Source organism: Vanellus vanellus (genome assembly GCF_965231255.1).
Source record: "Vanellus vanellus genome assembly, chromosome: 1".
Classification (NCBI taxonomy): Eukaryota; Metazoa; Chordata; class Aves; order Charadriiformes; family Charadriidae; genus Vanellus; species Vanellus vanellus.
Window position 1 is genome coordinate 217,810,532 of NC_138905.1, and position 19,589 is coordinate 217,830,120.

The following is a 19,589-nucleotide window of genomic DNA, read 5'->3' on the forward strand; positions in this document are numbered from 1 at the left end:
AAAACTTTATGATGTGGAGAAAAGAGTACTGAATCTAAAGAATCTGTTAGGCTTTAACATTTTAGTAGTTAGAAAAAAAAAAAATGAAAGTGTAAATCACGAATCCAGTCAAAGAAGATGTCTACAATGGCCTACAGTTGTCTATAGCTGTTTAGATGTCTACAGCTAGGTCTACTGGGCTCTCTCTGTGGCCATTAAAAAGGAACAAACGCTTCCAGGGTGTAGTTTGTTAAACTTGGTTTTGATGCTTATTTCAGGATAAGACTAGTTGTAACCTGAGCGTGTCCATTTTTTTTTATTCTATTGACTGCAGGAGGGTTTAGACTGGTTCAGGTGTGTGGATTGCCTATGCTTTAGATACCAAAAGTTAGGTAGGATGGTTGCATTTTTCTTTCTGGCAAGCATGCAAGGATAAGAGAGAGTTCCAGGGCTGCCTTTTGGCACCTGTACAGTCAGCCACAGGGACAAAAAAAATGAGTGTCCTAGCAGTGAACAAGGGTGTAGCGCTCAGTAGGACTGGGGCAAGACATAAAAGGATGAAAGGACTGAACTACACCGATCAATCCCCATCCAAATCTCAGTAAGGGCCTTCCAACTTTTGCCTCCAAATAGTAAGCGATGTTTAACTACCAGCAAATAGTGCAAGGAGAAAGGGAGATGTCAGAAATACGTGCTTCAAGTAACAAAATGAGATTTGACCTAGAAAAATGTAGGCTAATAAATCTGAGAGGGAAATAATCTAAAGCACAGTTATTAAGTCAGACAAAGATACCTGGAAAGCAGAAATGTCAAAGGAGACCTTGGGGTTTTAGTAGACAGCAAATAATATATATGCATGCTGGAATGCTAGAAGATGACAAAAAGAGATGGTGTGATTTGGGTCTGTACGTGCAGAGTCTTCATTCCTTTGTCCACAGGGAGGTGATTTTCTTGCTATACGGCAGCGATGAGATTGCACCTTGAGTCTAGTGATGGATGTTGACAAATTGAAGGGAATTCCGAGAACAGCAGCAAAAATCATTAAGGGGCTGAACAACCTGACTTGGTAGGAAAAAGAAAGTCATGCACTCAGAGGATAAAGGGAAAAGATTGTTTCTGTTATCCCAAGGTGGCAAAGACGGGCATGATGGGATTATATTAAACAAAAGAAAATTTGAGCTGCAAAGCAGGAAGAGATTCCTGCTGCAGTGTGATTTAAAGAATTTTCTGAAGTATATGGTAGAAGACATTTATGCAATTAAAAGGGGATGTCAGCATGAAAAAGTTAATAAGAACTTAATTTGTTCTGGCATTTGTTACAAGTAATTTTGCCATTATTAAAATTAAATAGATTCAGTAACCTACGTTTTCAGCTTGTGCATTTTGTGCATTTGATGGCATGCAGTATCCTGCAAGCATCACTGGTTTATAGCTGGTTCTATTACACGTATCACGATGACCTTGCATGAAGTTATTTTTCTGAACTACTCTGGGGAATAAGCACTAACATTGACTCCTTGTGATTTTCTGCCACCTTCTACTGGTGGTTCAACACAGAGGTTTATGAATTGACTGCAGCCTTTTAGCTGATGCACTACACGTATACGCTTTTCTATTCAGCAGAATAGGTTAATATTTATCCTGCCACTGCATAGGCTTTTTCGCTGGTACCTACACTGTTGGAAGCCCAGCATCATTGTTATCTAGTTGATGATGTAGCAGTGATATGTCTTCCAAAAAAAGCTTTGGATATGCAAAGCACTTTGTGAATACCAGAACTCATTTCTCGTGACATCAAGATCAGGGTAGAAATGACTGATTTAGATTGCTTCCTGTACGGGTCTATCAGGCCCCAAAACTCCATAAATAGTCAATGGAGAAAAATGTTCAAGATGCTCAAGTCAGATATCTACAGAAGGTGGTTTGAACAACCTCCTCAGTATTTACTGAATAAGAGAGTATAAATGCTAAAAATGGGAAGGAAGCAGTTATCTGTTTGCATTGAAAAGAAAGGATAAGCTCTGTCACTTGCACTGAGCTCAAATGCCTTCTAAATACGTAACACAGTTCTAATTGTGTATGGATATATAGCATACAGTACTTAAAAACTACTTGCTGAGAGGTTTCACTAAAAAATAATTTAGTCAATTAACAGTAAAAAATTGTAAATCACCGCGTCACTTTTAAACCTTGTTTGAGTGGGGTACTTCATCAGATACTCCATAGTGGAGAAGCATTTCCAGTGGCAAGGATATGGATTAATAAGCCTTTTCCAGCCATAATTTCAATTATCTTGTGATGAGACTTTTTCGCCATTTTACATTGGACTCCCTTCACAGCTAGAGTGTAGGACCGATAATACAGGAATCTTATTTCTTCCGCTATTTAGCTATGAAAAATTAATGGCAATTAACTTATAACGAGTTGACAGGAAATAGAACCTTAATGCTATTAGAACCTTAAACTATGGAAGCTCCATTTGCTTTTTTATCTCATAATCTGTTAATCTGCTTTAATATTTATGGGTAATGATAGTTATATTAATTTCTCATTATTTTCACTGCCTTCCCCTTCCCCCTCCTTCCCCTTGTTAACTGAATCCGTTTCTTAAAGAATAAACAAACTCATTTCTGTAGGCAATTCCCAAATGTGCGTTTGACAGAATTGTCAGGTGAATGTCTGCCACGCCATAAATTTCATGTGTGAGCATCTCAGGAATTTCTTTGCCCCACTGTCACACGCAGGGCTGGCATCAGGTATCGTCTGGATGGGAAAGAGGGAAAGGATGAGGATCTGCTCCATGGCTTCTCTGCAGTCACACAAACAATAACTAGGGCTGCACGGGGCAACGGTCTAAAACTCCTGCGCACCTCCTACACCACGTAGTAAATCTGCCCCTTTACAAAGAGATCTCACAGCGAAAGGACTTTGAGTCACATCCACCAAGTTCTATCAGTTTTCATGTAAATCTAGTCTACGCTTTTCAGTGTATTGTCCTTATTACCAAAAAGATTTACTGTGAAAGAGTGTCTCTCACATTCATTAGCTTATATTTTAAGTGAAAATTTTTACTTATCCTAAGAGAGGGAACATGGGGCTGCGCAGAGAATGTGCAAGTGGCTCTGCAGCCGAGCTGACTAGGACGAATTTAGTGGACCTCTTTCATTAGTTGAGAAGGTCATATCCCATTGACTTCTGTGGCACTGCACCAACATAATTCAAAGCACAATTTGTTCCAGTAAAGTTGGACTTGATCTCCTGTTGCAGTTGTTCTGGCTTTTAAACCATTTAGTAGTGTGAAGTGAGTGTAAAAGTTTTGCTGGGGTGATTGGTTGTGATTTAAGATTCTTTAGGCGTTTACTTTCTGGTTCATAAATGACTATTCAAGGAAGGCAACAGAGGAAAGGCTCTTTAATTTCATTCATTTGATCATCGCTTGATTCCATGCCATGGTAATTTCCAAAGGAACATTGTCACATGTTCTACATGTCTGAAAATTTTTTAACTTAAAACCATTTCCCCCATTTTACAATTTGAAAGGTATTTGAATGTACATCTGGGTTTGCTAAGCTCCCTCTGGACACTAGTTAGGTTTAGCTCAGAAGTTACATTTCTCATGTAAGACAAACACCTTCAAGTGGAATACAGGAGCAACATGGCTTTTCGTAAGTTTGCCCCAGTTTATCTAATTTTGGATAACTATATCTAAACTAATCTCCCATGATATGGTCTACCATAAATGGGAGGGTAGCTTTTCAACCCACAAAAGGCCAGTTTATGCTGATGGAATGAATTCATCTAACAACAAGAAGGGCAGTTGGGTGCTCTGGACTCCTGTCCCCCAAAGCACGTCTCTGCCTCACGGCGCTTTACTGTAGAACTGTAGGAATGCCAGCACCTTGTATGGGTATATTCATATGTTATATTCAAATGTTGTATGGGTTTTCCTGACATTAGTTGAAAAGCTAATTAATAGATTATTTTTTCAATGATACACTGATTCATCCAAACTGTCTTTGCTAGTCACTGCTGAAGAACTATAAGGCTTTGAAGCATGCTAAGTAGTCTAAAAAAATCTAGGAACGGTGAGTTCAACACTTTGTTGATCCCCAGCGCCAGAAAAGCAGTGCTGCCTGTTATACTTGTATACGAACAGATCGGGTTCTTGTAGCTGAACAAGTGCCTTGTGGTTCGTCCCCCTTGTTTAAGAGGTAGACTGGCTCCTTTTCCTGTTGTCATCGCTACGTTAACCTGCAGGAGGTTTTGTTTTGTTGCTGGCCTATTCCCCAGATGACTGTTTTCAAGTGGAAGGGGAGGTAAATCTGACAAGAAAGCAATAATTCATAGACAAAATGACAGTTATAATGAAGTGCTGCAGTGCTGGAGAGATTTCCCCAGTAGAAATGTGCAGCCCAACTCACCTGCTGGAGGTCCATTGACTTCAGTGTGTCTCCTCCAGGCTTGACTTTGGCCGGATGCATTTTCTTAAGCATAAGGCCAGTTTGCTATTTCAGAGCTCTCGCTCATTGGTAAAGTTGACCCAAATCTTAACGATTGTAATGTGAATCAAATCATAATAACTTATTACCCGAGTGCTGTTGTATGAATGTGCTGCCTGATGAATTGCATTGTGTATGGCAAGAGGCAGTGGCCTTCAAATAAAAACCTTACGAGTGAATTGCATGTTTGCATGAGCTGATCTTTTGGCAAAGTTACAGAGAAATGAGAAGAGCGCCTCCTTAACAAGGACCAAGGACTTAAAAAAAACCCCTTGCCTTTCCCTGTCAGGCCATTCATTCTAAGGAAAGAAGCAGAGGGCCATAATTCTTCCATGAAACCAAGTAACAACCTTTTAATAAGCATCATTAAGTCTTTAGATTGAAATAAGAGGCTATCTACCCTTTTATCCCATATTATATTGCCCAAATTCCTCTTTGCCATCCTCACTGTGGTTAGATGAAAGCCCCCTGTTTTCATATTGATCACTAAAAGCACTTTCCCCTTGTACCAGTTCACTGCATCACTTCTAAATGCAGTTCATCTGATCTCTCTTACTTTGGCTGCTGCTTATTCAGGGCTACAAAAACTGTAGTTTCAGGCATGTCTTGGAACCAAATGATCGTGTTTCTTACCTCATTCCAGGGGATAACATTAGGATCTTTGTTTAGGTGGGATCCAGAGTAAAAATAAAGCTCGCTTTGCTTTCCCATGCATGCCCACACACGTGCACACCCATATATATACACCTCTCTTTCTCCACAAGGGTTATACGAAGCCAGAACAGTAGACATCTGTGTGCGTTTGTGCCTATTTCTTTTCAGTAACACACTTCCCAAACGCTAGATGCTGGGGGAGCGTAACTGCACTGAAATGTTACCCTCGGTACAACCCAGGCTCTTCAGGGCTGAGGATTGAGTGGTTCTCAGAGTTATTCTTTTTCACTGGCAAAGAGAAAGTTGCACTTTGACAAGGAAATTAAGTGATACAGGCAACAAAGTTACTGGTTTAGGGGTTATCAAGAATTTATTTGTAAACAGGTCTTAGCCCGAGTTGCACTGTTTCCTTACAGTCACTTCCGTGTGGCTGTAGCTCTTCTTTCCACTTGCAGGTTTTGTGTGCACGGAATTTTACCTGTGTGAGAATCAATGGAGTGTTTCCATGTCTGTTTTCCCTTCTTCTCTTTTATCGCTACCAGACCAGCACAAAAAAAAAAAACAAAAACGTATTCTAGCTTGAAGGAAAACCATCCACCAAGATAAGAACCAACCTCACATGCCAGATAGACTGGAAACTCAGACCAGCATTATAGGGGACTGTTCCTGGACTAAAGTGAAGTGACAAGCATAGACCCACACAGCAGGCTGGATTTTCTGAACATACGTCAGCAGGGTATCTGCTGTGCTCAAAGCAGTCTGCAAGCTGCAAATAAAATAAAAAAAAATAAAAAATAAAAAAACCCCAATCAACAAAAACCACACAGAAAATATGGGTTTGTTTAAATAATTCAACATATCCATAGTACAATTCTTAGCAGTCTTAAGCACTGCATGTCCCCATCTTGTTTACATTAACGTTCCCAACTTTAATGTTCCCCATCTTCATTTTATGATGACACAGACAGCACTTTTTCTCCCGTGTTCCTTGTGGGCAAGCAAATTTCTGTATGTGTCTGATACCTTGGATTAGGTTGTCAGTAAATGAGAATGTTAACTCCTGGCCAGGCTTCACCCTCCCTTCTCTTCCCACAAGATTTAATTGATCGGTTTCATCATATGCAGCTTAACCTTATGCAAGAACGTGAAATGGCATATGGTTTCCATCCCAGAAAGATAATTGACCCCCAGGTGATTTCAGTCAAATGGGAAGAAAAAAAAAATATTGTGGGGTTGTTTTTGGAAGGGACAAGAAAAGGAGGAAGGAGGGGAATGATTTCACCTCCGGTAGCTTTTTGAACTTTGAGCCCTAAAATCTCAGGTTTGATGAATGCGCTCAATCCGCTCATTATGGGAAAGCTGAGGCAGGTCTCAGGGTCTCCTGATCATGAAATTGATGCCCTAGGGCATTGGTGCGCACAATGCTTCCTACAGCAGCAAGCCCAGTCGCTTACCCAGCAAAAGGCTCTCTTGTTCTTGCTGGCCTGATCACAGAAGCACTGTCTCTCGCAAACAATGTTTGCGTTTAGAGAGATAATATTGCCCCTGGCTTGCCTTGCCTCCTCTAGGGAGACTAACTCCACAGTACTCCGTTGGACCTTCAGTATAAATTGTTTTACTTGGACTCCTCTTCCCCATTTGCAAGTTATAAGCTAGTTTTTATGTTTGTTCCCTTTACTGTATGCGTTACTTTCTGTGGCTTTGCATCTGTGCTGTACTGGCTGATTTATGATAGGAGAAGAGCTGTTACATTTGTACATCAAATCCTATATCCGTACTCTGCCCTACGCGGTCAAAACATATTTGTGGGCTTTACATCTGATAAAGGTCATCTTCTGAAATGCAGAGGTGCAGAAGAATCTTCCTGAGTCTGAAGACAGATTAGCTGCAGTGATCTTTGCCACAGTTCATTTCTTTTGTAGAAGGAGGAGGCTCAAGATATTCTGGACAGGTTCACCATCGCTTATATAGAACCGTGAATCACGTCAATATGTTGCAGTTGCAGCATGGGAAATTTTGAACAGGAGCATGGGCAGGTGCTGGAAAAGTTCCAAGGGAAGAGGATTTACGAAAATAAATTAACAGTGTGGCACAAAGACCTGTATCCTTCCTCCTCTGTCTTCCACCAACTTGAAGAAGGAAAGATACAGAAAACAGCATTTTTCTTTAACAAGTTCAGATGAAAGACAGAACTCCAAGTATGTCACTTGCCTACTGCAGGTAGGATGACATGAAATATGAAGCTGTCAAACACAGGGCAGGACTGATCCAGATCTGACAAGTCTAACATACTGAGCTCAACAATCTTGACTCCTTCTTCCCCAACCCCATCAGCAAGGGTTACATCTCATGTGTTTATGCAGCACTGCACCATAAACAGCCACATCTCTCCTATAAAATGGTCCCTGGCACCAAATATAGTGGTGTGGCAGATGCTGTGGTCCTGGGAACCCCTGCTCAAAGGACAACTGCTGGGTTACACATCTCCTCTTTGAGCTACCACTTCATTTGACGTTGTGCGTTCTCATTGCTCCCCCTTGTTCTCACAGGCCGTTCTGCTTTGAGTCCTGGAAGGCACAATGCTGGAGAAGTCTGTCCTCTTGCTATCAAAAAGCAACAGAGCCAAGGTTGTAGACACTGTCCTACACCAGGCGGTTGCCCTTAGATCTCTTTGTAAGAGCATCCCACACTCATTTGCCGGATTTACCCCTGGCTTGGAGACTCGGCCCTTTTGAGTCAGTGAATCCTGGCAAACGTTTCAAGCACCTGCCTTGCTTCTGGCTGAATGCTGAGCAGTGCTACAAGTCGAGCTGTTGCACAGTGTCTTTCAGGCTCTGAAATCCTGGATCTGTTGAGACAGTTCTCCTGCAGCTCCATGGGATGCTCCTTTTGTCACCAACCATCTGCCAGTTCCTTTGGCTGCGCAGGTATAAAGCACGCGTGCCAGCCTGACAGTGTCAGCGCTGAAAGTTCTCCCGTAGTGTGTGTTGTGTGCAAATAAAATGTTTTCCTTCCAAGTATGGAGGAAATTTTCTAACATTCTGAGAAAAAAGTCCCCAAGCCTCCCGGGGAGCGAGAAAAACCCAGTAATCCTCTTTCTTGCCAATATCAAAAGATCAGATGATCGAGGGAGGGGGAAAATGTAATTTATGACAGGATCAACACATAATTAGCCAAGTTATATGGAGGTAGGTTGGTAACATCAAAATCTATGTGTATCAAGTGCAGCCATGGTAGCAACACATGGTCACCAGGTAGAAATTGTGTGCCAGTCCAAAACTTCATTGGCATTGGCAAAATGGACCTGACCCAGCTGGTCCTTTCAGAGTCCCAGGAAATATTACTTTCAAGCTCTTCCTCCAATGAAATGGGTCACAACCATTTATTGCCAACTGAAGTAAAAGTGAAAGACACGCTTGAAAGGAACAGTTTGTTTCCACTGCTTGTGGTTGATGCTCCAGTAACATGATCAGTGTTTTACTTTCCCCATCCCAATGCAGAGCTATTGGATTGTATCACTGCCTCTGGACTAACCAAGGTGACAAAAACATTACTCCAGTGTGCCTGAAATAATAACTGATGTTTGCGTAGAAGCTGTGCCTGATAGGGTCAGGAAGTTCCCATTTTACAGACAACTTCACTTAACTGCATGGAATTCTGCAGGGAAAATATTAAGCAATGGCCACCGGTTCCTTCTTCGCATGCCCAGGTGGTGAGTAGGCGAGAAAATTGGTATCAAAGTCTCTCACCATGAGGTTCCTCTTGCCATTGTGAGGCAGATGGCAACAGTGGCCAACTATGAGTATTTTGGCTTTTGTGTGAGTACATGGAAGAGACAGGGACAGAAACCTGGGAATCCACTTTTGTAGCTTCATCTTATGGACTCAGAACCACAGAATATCACAGAGGCTGGAAGGGACCTTGGAGATCATATAGGCATAGAATCATAGAATCATAGAACGGTTTGGGTTGGAAGGGACCTTAAAGATCATCTAGTCCAACCCCCCTGCCATGGGCAGGGACACGTCCCACTAGACCAGGTTGCTCCAAGCCCCGTCCAACCTGGCCTTGAACACCTCCAGGGATGGGGCAGCCACAGCTTCTCTGGGCAACCTGCGCCAGGGGCTCACCACTCTCAGAGTAAACAATTTCTTCCTAATATCTAATCTAACTCTCCCCTCTTTCAGTTTAAAACCCAACCGGCACAGCTCAAAGCAGGGTCAGCTATGATAGCTCAGGGTTGTGTCCAGTCAGGTTTTGAGTATCTTCAAGGATGGAGAGTCCACAACCTCTCTGGGCAGCCTGCTCCAGTGTTCGACCACCCTCCCCCAGTCCAGAAGCTTTACAGGACTCAAATGTTTTAATTTCTCTGGTGTTGATTCCCTGATACAGAGTATGTGTATGTGTAGAATAATAACCCTTATTCAGTAGACCAAAAAACTCTCTTTACAAGGCTTGGCAACCTGTTGGTGCCTTAATGAGTGAAGTACCATAAATAATTGAGCTTTCTCAGCTGAAGCAGGGCGACCCTTGGCCTCAGTATTATTCATCTTATTTAATAAAGGATGTTCTGGTGGTACATTCAGGATCAAGAAGAGTTTTGTTAATGCTGGAGGACGGTACTGATATTGTAGCCAATTAATGTGCCTGTTCCTACTAATGATAAATGGGTCTGTCATCAGTTCATCTGGCATTGTGCCTCTAGCCTTACATAATCATTTGTGGATATACCCAAGGGTTTCGATAGCTAACATTACAGCTTTTACAGGTCATCAGAATTCATCAAGAAACATGGATTTGGTAAATAGTAGTCTGCAGCAGAAAACTGGAGGTGAAAGAAAAAAAAAAAAAAGGCTTCAGGTGATGATAAGCTCTGTAAAATGGACCAAAAAATCTGTCTGAGAAAGAATCTTTTTGGTTCTATTTCAACCAATGTTGAGGGAGAGGAGAAAAGAAAAATGCACCTAAGGAAAAGTGGTGGATTCGGGCTGGTTCAGCCTTCATGGGTTAATAGCTCATCTAAAACTGATGTTTTCAGTGGTTCTGAAATTGCAGGAAGCGGTCTGCGGCCAAGAGGGAATAATGACTCAAGGAGACATAATTTCTAGGGAGGAACTGAGGTCCCGTAGTTCTGCTTTGGAGGAAACACAAGCCACAGGATGAAATACCCCACAGTTTCAAGGTTAGCAGAGAAGGTGGTGGCTGGAGGGGAGAAATCTGAGGAGGGAAGCAGAAAATATGAAGTGATCTCTGTGTGTCTGTATGTGTGCAACGTTGTGCCACACAGCCAACGCCTTTTGACCTTTAGCCAGGAGTCTGAGCCGAAAACCCCTTTGGCAAGGTCCTTGCAAGACATAACAGCTCTCCCATTCAGGGTAATTCATGTTAAATAGCAATTTCAGGTTAATTTAACTTGGATAGGTTGGGAAAGGGGGCTTTGAATTGTTTTAACGGTTGCTGTCCTCAGACAACGGACAGGCAGAAGAGGGAGGTAGGCAGAGGTGGTGGGTGGCTCTGCTCTGCTTGACATTCCACAGATGAGAAGGCAGTGGTGGCCATGCCCAGCTTGCACCGTTCTCATTGCTACTTCTGATGTTTTTTTATCGATAACGCTCACGTCCGAGAATTACGGACCAGCTGTTCACAAAGACCAAAGCACACCATTACAAACCGATCCCACCAAATCGGCAGAGGCACAAAAGTTAGTTCTAGCCTAAATTTAATCAGCAAATCTCCCTGGAGTCAGTGGAGAGAGGCCCCTGCGGAGGGCAATTCAGGGCAGGAATCTGACTGCAAGGGCAGCATTAACCTTCATGACTATTCTCCCTTTGCCGAGAGTCAATGGGATCAATTCCTAGCTGAGCAGAGAAGACTTGTACTGGCTAAGGAGCAGTCCCAGTATCAATAAAGCTACCACAGTGTGCTCGCTGTATCACAGAACTGCCATATGTCTCCACTTACGGGGACTGGGCAGGGGGGTTTTGGAGGGAATTGCTTTCCTGGGCAGGTTAATGTAACAAAAAGCGAGCAGCTCTGCAGCCCTTAATCTCCCTAAAGCCCATAGTCTCAACCCTCCTATGCTTTACTCTGTGCTACGCTTCATTATGGAGTCTTTAAACACCTAAGATAAAGATAGAGAAAGTAATTTAAAAAGAAAACACAACTTTGGCTCCTTTAGTTGGCTTTTTGGAGAAGAGGTAAGGTTCCTCTTGGGTTAAACTTATTAGATTTTTGTAATTTTGTTTATATAGTGTTACAAAGTCCAAGTGCTATGGAGTAGACACCCAAAATTAATACCCGACTCCAGAATATTTAATAACTCAAGATAAATTAAGGTATTTAGAATTGTGAGTTTTAAGCATTACAACATTTTTGTTCTTTTAACTTTTCTTCCAAATATGGAATTCCTATTTCCAATTTAGTAACAAGATCTGACCGTTGTGCTCTTACTTTTGATAATAATCTTACTTACTCACAGTAATCCAGGAGCTACAGCTACAAGAGAACATAAATGAATGCTTGGGAGTATTTAAAAATACTTTCATTTAATACCTTAGTTTGGGGGGATTTTTTTAATTTTAATATTTTTTTTATCATCAAGAGGTCTCGAATACCAATTTTCTTTATTCTAATTATGTCTGGAATATACTGCTTATTGTAAACAAAACATAGTTATTTAACATGGAGATTTTAGGTCAGGGATTTGAAGCAGTCTAATGGGCTAAGGCACATACTCTATATTTCCATTCATTGACTCACAGGAGTTTGTCGGGACTCACCAGATACCCTTGAATAATCTCAGCTTTTCTTTGTATTGTGATTTTTCTTTTCCATATTAAATTAATATTCTAAGCACATTAATGGAGCTGTTGGTGGAGAGAAGATACGTTGTTTCAGTTCCTTTGCTGCTGTAGATCAGCATAGTGCCACTTACATCAGCAAAGCTACTATTTACCCCAGCCGAACATCTCCTCCTTCAGGTCTAATATTAACTCAGTTAAAAATAGGAGATTTATATTTAAACCTCTGCTTCCTGAAGTGACAGTAGGTGGGCCAACTTGTAACGTGATCAACATTTACAGCATTATCTCTACTGGAGTTCATTTATGTCAGGTCCTAACAATCAAAACATAATGGCTTTTTGGAGTTACAATTGCTTTAATTTTTACAAAAAAAGCAAGAATATTAATTTGAAAAAAAAAAAAAAATAAAGAGCCCTGATACAGCATTAATGCATCTGCATAAACAGCCTACGACATGAAAGTGTTGGCATCCTGAAGCAGTACTTGTGGAAAGGGGTGGTGTGTTGGCTTTATACACGGGGAGTAACAACAGTGAGGTGGGGGCAGCTCAGAGCCCTATTTTCAATGTATAACTTGTGATTTAGTTTCATAACAAACTTAGAGACATTTGAGATGCCCAGAGCCATTTGAGATGCCCAAACTTATTTAAGAGACTGGCAGAGAAGATGCAGGATCTGCAGGAAACCCATGTCTTCCTGGATGGCAGCTGAAGGGCAATCAGAATAACTAGGGCATCTCTAGTGGCACCGGGCAGTTTTGTGTGGACAGCTGAGCTGGGCTGTGTCTTACATCTGCAGTCACAATTTTTCAAGCTAATTTTTGATAACACTGCGGGGCATGATAATTGTGACCTATCCGAAGCTGTTGGCCTTTAGCAAGATCATACACTGTCTCATTTTCAGTGCTGTGCCACATATTACACCTGTGAGTGTTGTCACTAAACTGAATGACATCACCCAAATGTGCTTCCCACTAAACTTACATACAGAGTTAAGTACCTACAAAATCAAATTTGTGTTCAAGTCCCCATTAAATATTGAGCTGCTAAAAAAAGGCTCAGGACATAACCAAATTAACTTTAAAGCGCCTGAACAATATGGACCATGGGACCAACAGTCATTTTTTGATGTACATTGATGTATGTTGAAATAATTGGACTTCTCCAGGTGTCAGATGCAGGCGTCTGTCTTCTCTAATTTCTTAAAAAAGATCAATATAAGTTTGTAAAAACTACAATATTTTAGTGACACTTAAAATAAGCAAATATGCTTCATTACCAGCATTAAGCATGAAATTTAGAAAAAAAGAAAATCAGCTGTTGTTAGAAGGTTTGTCCCATGGAAAGCGTATTTTCTCTTCCTCCAGATTTAAATACGTGTGCATAATGACTTGGGTCCAATTTCATTCCACTCGGCTTGATGCACCTCACATTTGGTGTACTGTTGCTCGCCACCTGACCTTTGTGACCACATCTAAACTGTGAAGCCACCTATGGATGGTGGCACACCCTTTTTACCTTGGGTAGGAAGAAGGCTGGAAGATGCCATAACTCTCTTCTGGTTGCCCAGGTTTTCTTCCTCTGGAAATCAAAGCATGGGAAGGCAGCTTGGGCATGGCTGTCCTGTAGATATGAAGGAAGATATCAATTTCTCCATATCAGTACAGACATAAAGACAGATACCAGTTGATGTCTGATGAGATGGTAGCCTGGGGTGACCATGTTTCTGATGTAGGTACTTTGGTTAAGTGCTGACAGATAAGGGGAATCTGGGTCTCTGAACTTGTGAAGGTGGACATGGACAATCCTGACAGCTGCAAACAACCTGTACAAATCCATGCCAGTCTTTTCTGACACCCAACACCTGGCTCCTTTTCTGTAGTGAGAATGGCTGGACCACTGCAGTGGCGCACTGATTTTTGTGGATGGTGAACACAAAAAAGGGATTGAGAAGAGACCACCCGAGTTATTCTGACACATGACTTGAGTGCTTTCTGTTCTTAGACAAATGAGGATCTGAAATATGTAAGTACACTCTCATTGTTTTTTAGATTTATTTGTAAAAATGAGAGAAAGAAATAAAACTCTAAATCTATCATGGGTATGGGATTTATAAATTTATCATTTTGTTTCAATGTGTGTTTGTACTTAAGTGGAGTTGATAAATCAAGCTATTTCTTGTGATATTTTAAAGCATCATTATTTGTCTCTTGATTCCATCCTTCTTTTTCTTTAAAGAAATGAAAAGAGCAAAACCCATGAAATTATATTTAGAGTGTCATTTTAAATTTATTGTCTAATAAATAGTGATTACTTGGAAAATCCTTTTTTTTTTCCCCCTGTATTGTCAACCAGAGATTTAACCAAAGTGATTGAATCAAGACGAGAAATGATCCCGGGTTCCTGAAGCTTGAATAAATGACATTGTCAATATTAATGTGCTGCTCTGGAAGTTCGTTTGAAGTATAAGAAACAACCTAAATATAATTTTGTGGCAGCTCGTATACTACTTAGCATAATTTATTCTTGACTATAGAGCTTGCGTTGCCTGTGTTTCACCAGCATTTCCAACTCACCAAATAGCCACCAACACTCACCTTTTTGCTCTTCCACACTCCAGTACAAGAAAAGACAACACTTTTTTTCCCCCAGCAAATACAAACTGTATGTTGACTTCCAAATGGACAACTTTATCTTGACTTCCACCAACACTTTTGCTGAATGAGTGTAACCACCACTGATTATACAATAACATGCGGATCTACTACTTCCGATTCATCTAATGATGCTGCAGAAGATGCCTTTTAGAACTGCACTATCCCTCCTAAAACATTATTTGTGTTTAACAAATAACAAATAGAACTTGTCAGCCACAGAATACTGTACCTCGGTTTTCCAAATGAGTGCACATCCCAAAATATTTCAAAAAGGACAAAAGAAAGTCAATAGAGATTTGAAATGTTCTTAAAGTGCTACATATACCAAGGCTTTAACTAGCCATAGATAAAGATTTAGAAACACAATTAAGTTTAGTTCTACAACTCCAAGTCAGGAACTCCATACTTAAAAGTAAAGAAACAAATTAACAAGAGCTGCAATGGCCCAACTTGTAAGGACGAGGCTCAGTCCTATGATATTTCTGGATTTCAAATCCAGCACAGGAAAACGTCTTTATTCAGATAGGGTTCAAAGTGTAGCTTTATATTTCAAGAATGTACTGATCCTCCTTTGGTTTTAAATGATAAGCATACGCTTGTATTGTTCCCTCCGTCCAGGCTATAATTATGTATTTCAGATTATAGTGTTTATATAGCAACAAGACTAGCCTCAATCCTTCCAGCTTTGGGCAAGTATTTGAAAATACACATTGTAACAGTGACAGGCAGATTGTTCTTGCTATGTCTTTATTAAAATAAACTTGTTTTAAGGAAAGTTTAGATTTCTTACTGTAGCTGACTGATTTGGTAAAGATCAGCATAGCAATTATGTCATTATATCAAGCCTCCTTTCTTTTTATTTTGGGGGGTTCCCAGAGATATTTCAAGAAAAGAAACTGTAGACTAGGCATCTCCACTGTGTTGGAGGGAGAAAACAAGTTTTTTCAGACAAATTATAAGTGTGGTGAGGCAATAGTGGAGCACCCAGATTACCTTTCAGAAAAGAAAAGAAATTAAAAGCCTCTGAGTGGTAAAGTGGAGCAGTTGGACGTTTTCTTTGATATGCAGGTATGCAAAGGATGTTGATGACACCATGAAATATCTGCATATCTCCAGATAGGAGCTTTTCTATCACAATTTGTTCAGGAGCTATTAAAAGTTCTCATTCCTGGAAGGAAAAGCCCTTATAAGTATCCGGACTTTCTTAAAAAGAGGAACAAAAACTCAATTGCCACAAATTGTACCTTTTAAGAGACCTATCAACCTACCCTAGACTTTTTGACAGCTATGGAAGCAAGCCAAGATTATATTAAAAAATGGTATTGTGCTGGGGGTAACCATTCCCTGCCAGATGCGTTGCATATATCCTGCTGTGTGCATGGATATTTATGGATATGTCTATACAACATATCCAGTCAAGGAAAAAAAGAATATTTATGGGAAGGTGTGCTAATATGTAGTTGTCTATGGCTAAAAGACACAGTGTTAATACATTGTCCTCGCAAATGAAAGTGAAGGACATAAATGAAGGGTTATTCCCATGGTGATTCAGTGGTTCAAAGACATTAATCAGTACTACATATCTTCTGGAAAAGAGTGAATGGGGGATCCATGCGTCTTGGCTCCCCGTGGTTACTATCTGATAGTAAATCGCATCCACCGCTACCCGTATGGGGAACCCTGACAACTGGGAGGCGTTTGAGTTATCTGAACCATGTGTCTCCCCACATGTCACCAGGATGGGGATTTACATTTGAAATAAGAATTGGTTTATAACCTTGCTGAGATGCACAGGAGTAATAAATGGATCTTATCAGTACGTCTGGCCAGTTTTGAGTTCCCGGAGAATCGTTGCCACATAAGAATCTCCTCTGAGGTACTCAGATATCAGTGTGATTAGCCTGGTAGACAGACCTCTGTATTAGGGATGCAAGGTCAGTGATCCTGGGACAATAGGAGACATAAAGATTCAATAATAATATCTTATTATTCTATCAAATGATGTCTGCAGAACACTTTAAAATCATTATGTGAAGGACAAAGGATGTTATATATATAGAGGGGTGAAGGCTGACATTTCTACAGTGCATTTAATTAAAAGAATTCCATGCAAGCCTGGCCTTTGGAAGAAAAATAATCTTTGGTTGCATACTGGGCACGTTGAGCTTCCATAATAAACACACAGGGAACCCCTGTAAGGCATCTGCTGAATCAAGGCTATTGTTTTGCTGGTGCCATGTCCTCAAAGGCCCTGAGGTTGAAAGGCTTTCTCTAAAAGCAAAATCTGTTTTGCTTACTACAAGTAGGGGGTTGATGGAGACAAGAAACAGCAGCAGTAAATGATCATTTTTATTAACGGTGTTTCTCAAGCTGTTGGAACTCTTGACATAGCTGAATTTCACTGAGGAGACAGAATTTGTCTAGGTAGGAATATTTTTCCCGAGCCAGTACAAGCTCTGTTCATGGAAAGTGTTGTGGTTCATTTTGTTAAGAAGATGTCAAATGAGCACTAGTTAGCACATATTTTATTGGTTCCTACTAAGAAATTGACATTTTCTCCCTTTGTTGGCAGTACTTCAAGGTACCCGGCCTGCAAAATTAATGCAGCACAAAATAGAGTCACTTACTGCTCCGTGTCAGGGTTCACCCCTACTGTTATGGAAAAGGAATGCAGGAGATGATCAGAAACGATCATCTGACCGTGCCCTTAGTTCACGCATTGCATCCCACATGGTTTGTTCTCTCTATGATCACATTTGGGTTTTGGATCCTGCTCTGCAGCAGAAAATTAAGGGCGGTGGCATGGCCTATTATGGAGACCAAAGGGCTCAGTTGTGGTAAAGTAATCATACATCTACTCTGAATTTAAAAGGTTTTGATAGATTATATCAGTCTATCTTGCCCATTTATACAATGAAATTAACGAAATGACTGATATTTGTAGAGGACATTGAGATGTCCTTAGTAGTAGCATGTTTTTATGTTTTGTTTTTTTTTCTTAATGATACACTCTTTCTAGAAAATGGGCGCAGGATGGGAATAGGTGATATACGGATACCCTTGCAGCCTCCACTATATAAACTGATTCCCAGCACCCTGTCCTTTAGTTGAAAATATTAAAGTACACTACCTGTTTCATTAGACACCAATCATTTCTATAGTGCGCGGTTGGCATTGCCGTGTGATAATTTATCAGACGGAATTGTGAAAGGCACAGAATGCCACAAAACTGGCAAATAAAGATGATTCTGTTTTTAGAGGTGGGACAAGAAAAAACATATTTGCTGATGTGCACAGTAATTCTTCTCCTCAGTATAAACCTGTTGGGATAACTACATTATGTGGAGTGAGGCATAGAGCTCTCACAGGAACCAAAAATATCTTTAGAAATTGAATATTTATAATGGAATTAACAAGACTGCCACTGCAGTAGCTTCAGGTTTGAAGTCACTATAATTGCCAGTCTATCAGAGAATAAATTGTATAATAAGTAGTTAAAAAATAAAAACTGCCAAACAAATTTTTTAAAAATTTTTTCCACATGAAGGTGATCAGATGTTTGAACAGATTGTCCACGAAGGTTGGGTAATCTCTGTCCTTGGTGACTTTCAAACAGTGGGACAAGTTCTTGAACCACCTAATCTAACTGGATCTGAGGTTTGAATACAGGTCCCCAGATCTCCTGGTCAAACCTGAATTATTTTGTGATTCTAGCAAGGGAGGCCATCAAAGAAGAAAGTTCAAAGAAAAATCTGGAAAGCGCATGTTTGTCATTATCCAAAGGCACCGCTATAGCTACAGATGTCTTAGCAAGTTTTTTCTGTTTATCTGCTTCTCAGAGGGAAGGACAAGCCCACCTTCTCTGATAGCTCTTGGAAACAGCATGAGGAGAGGTTGGCTGAATTTGCTGACACCCGCATTTAGCTTCAGCTAAACATTAGCTGAAGTTTCCTTTCTCCATGTCATCACTTTTACAGTGGGGATTTAGCACTGCCCATTTCGCACTAGATATCCCCATGCAAAGAAGTGGGATGAGATTCCTGGCTAGAGGCTTTTCCATCCCTGTAAGTTCCCTTCATACGTAATGTCATTGCAGTTGCTATATGTGAACAGTAAAGTGAACTGTTATCAGCCACTTCACAATATCCCTCCTAAGGAGGAGGTTAATCCTTCTGAGTCCTCGGCTCAGGTTGCTCATAACGGCAATATGACGGACACCACAGCCAAATCGGAAAAGCCCGAGGGGTCAAGAGATGGGCCAAGTGGCTTCTCCCATTCTTGAATTTTCCTACTCGAAGTGCACTGTGATTTGGTTCAACCTGAAGCCCCAGACTGCCAGCTCACAGATAGGGCACATGGACAACATTGACATACTTATTGGGATTGTCCTACCAACCTCTCTCACCTTTCTCATCTCCACTCAGTCCCATTACTTTATCCTCGCTTGCTTTTCCTGTCTCCTTGTTTCTGTACTACAAAAAGGCAGGATTGTAGGTAGGAAATCAACAGTGTGTGTATCATGGCTGAGGTTTGAGAAGGCGGCTCCCTAATACCCATTCTATCTATCCTGTCCTCACAGGTAACTCTGCATTGAGCCAGAATAGCAATTTCAGGCTCTTTACCCTCACAACAGTAGGATTCCTATATTGTATTTTATCCTCAGGTTTTGCTGAAGTTGGATCTAAGTAGACAGACTGGTCTTCTCTTGGCCACTGCTCTGAAGAGAACTGCACACTGTGTTGTCCTCTCTGTATCTAGATCTGTGCCGGTTTTGGTGGCTCCAACTACTGTGGCTGTGTGAAACGCTCCTTGAAAAGTTTGTTTCTGCCTCTCCAAAGCCATGTCTGCTGCATGAGTCCCAGGTCGCCATATTTTAGCAAAAAGTCCACAAACTTGGGGTGAAGGGTGTTTGCCGCAAAGGATGGTCTGAGCCACAATCATCTGCTGTGTCAACTTCCATTGCGCTGTGGTGGCCTTCAGCTAAAAGGAGTGATTTGAA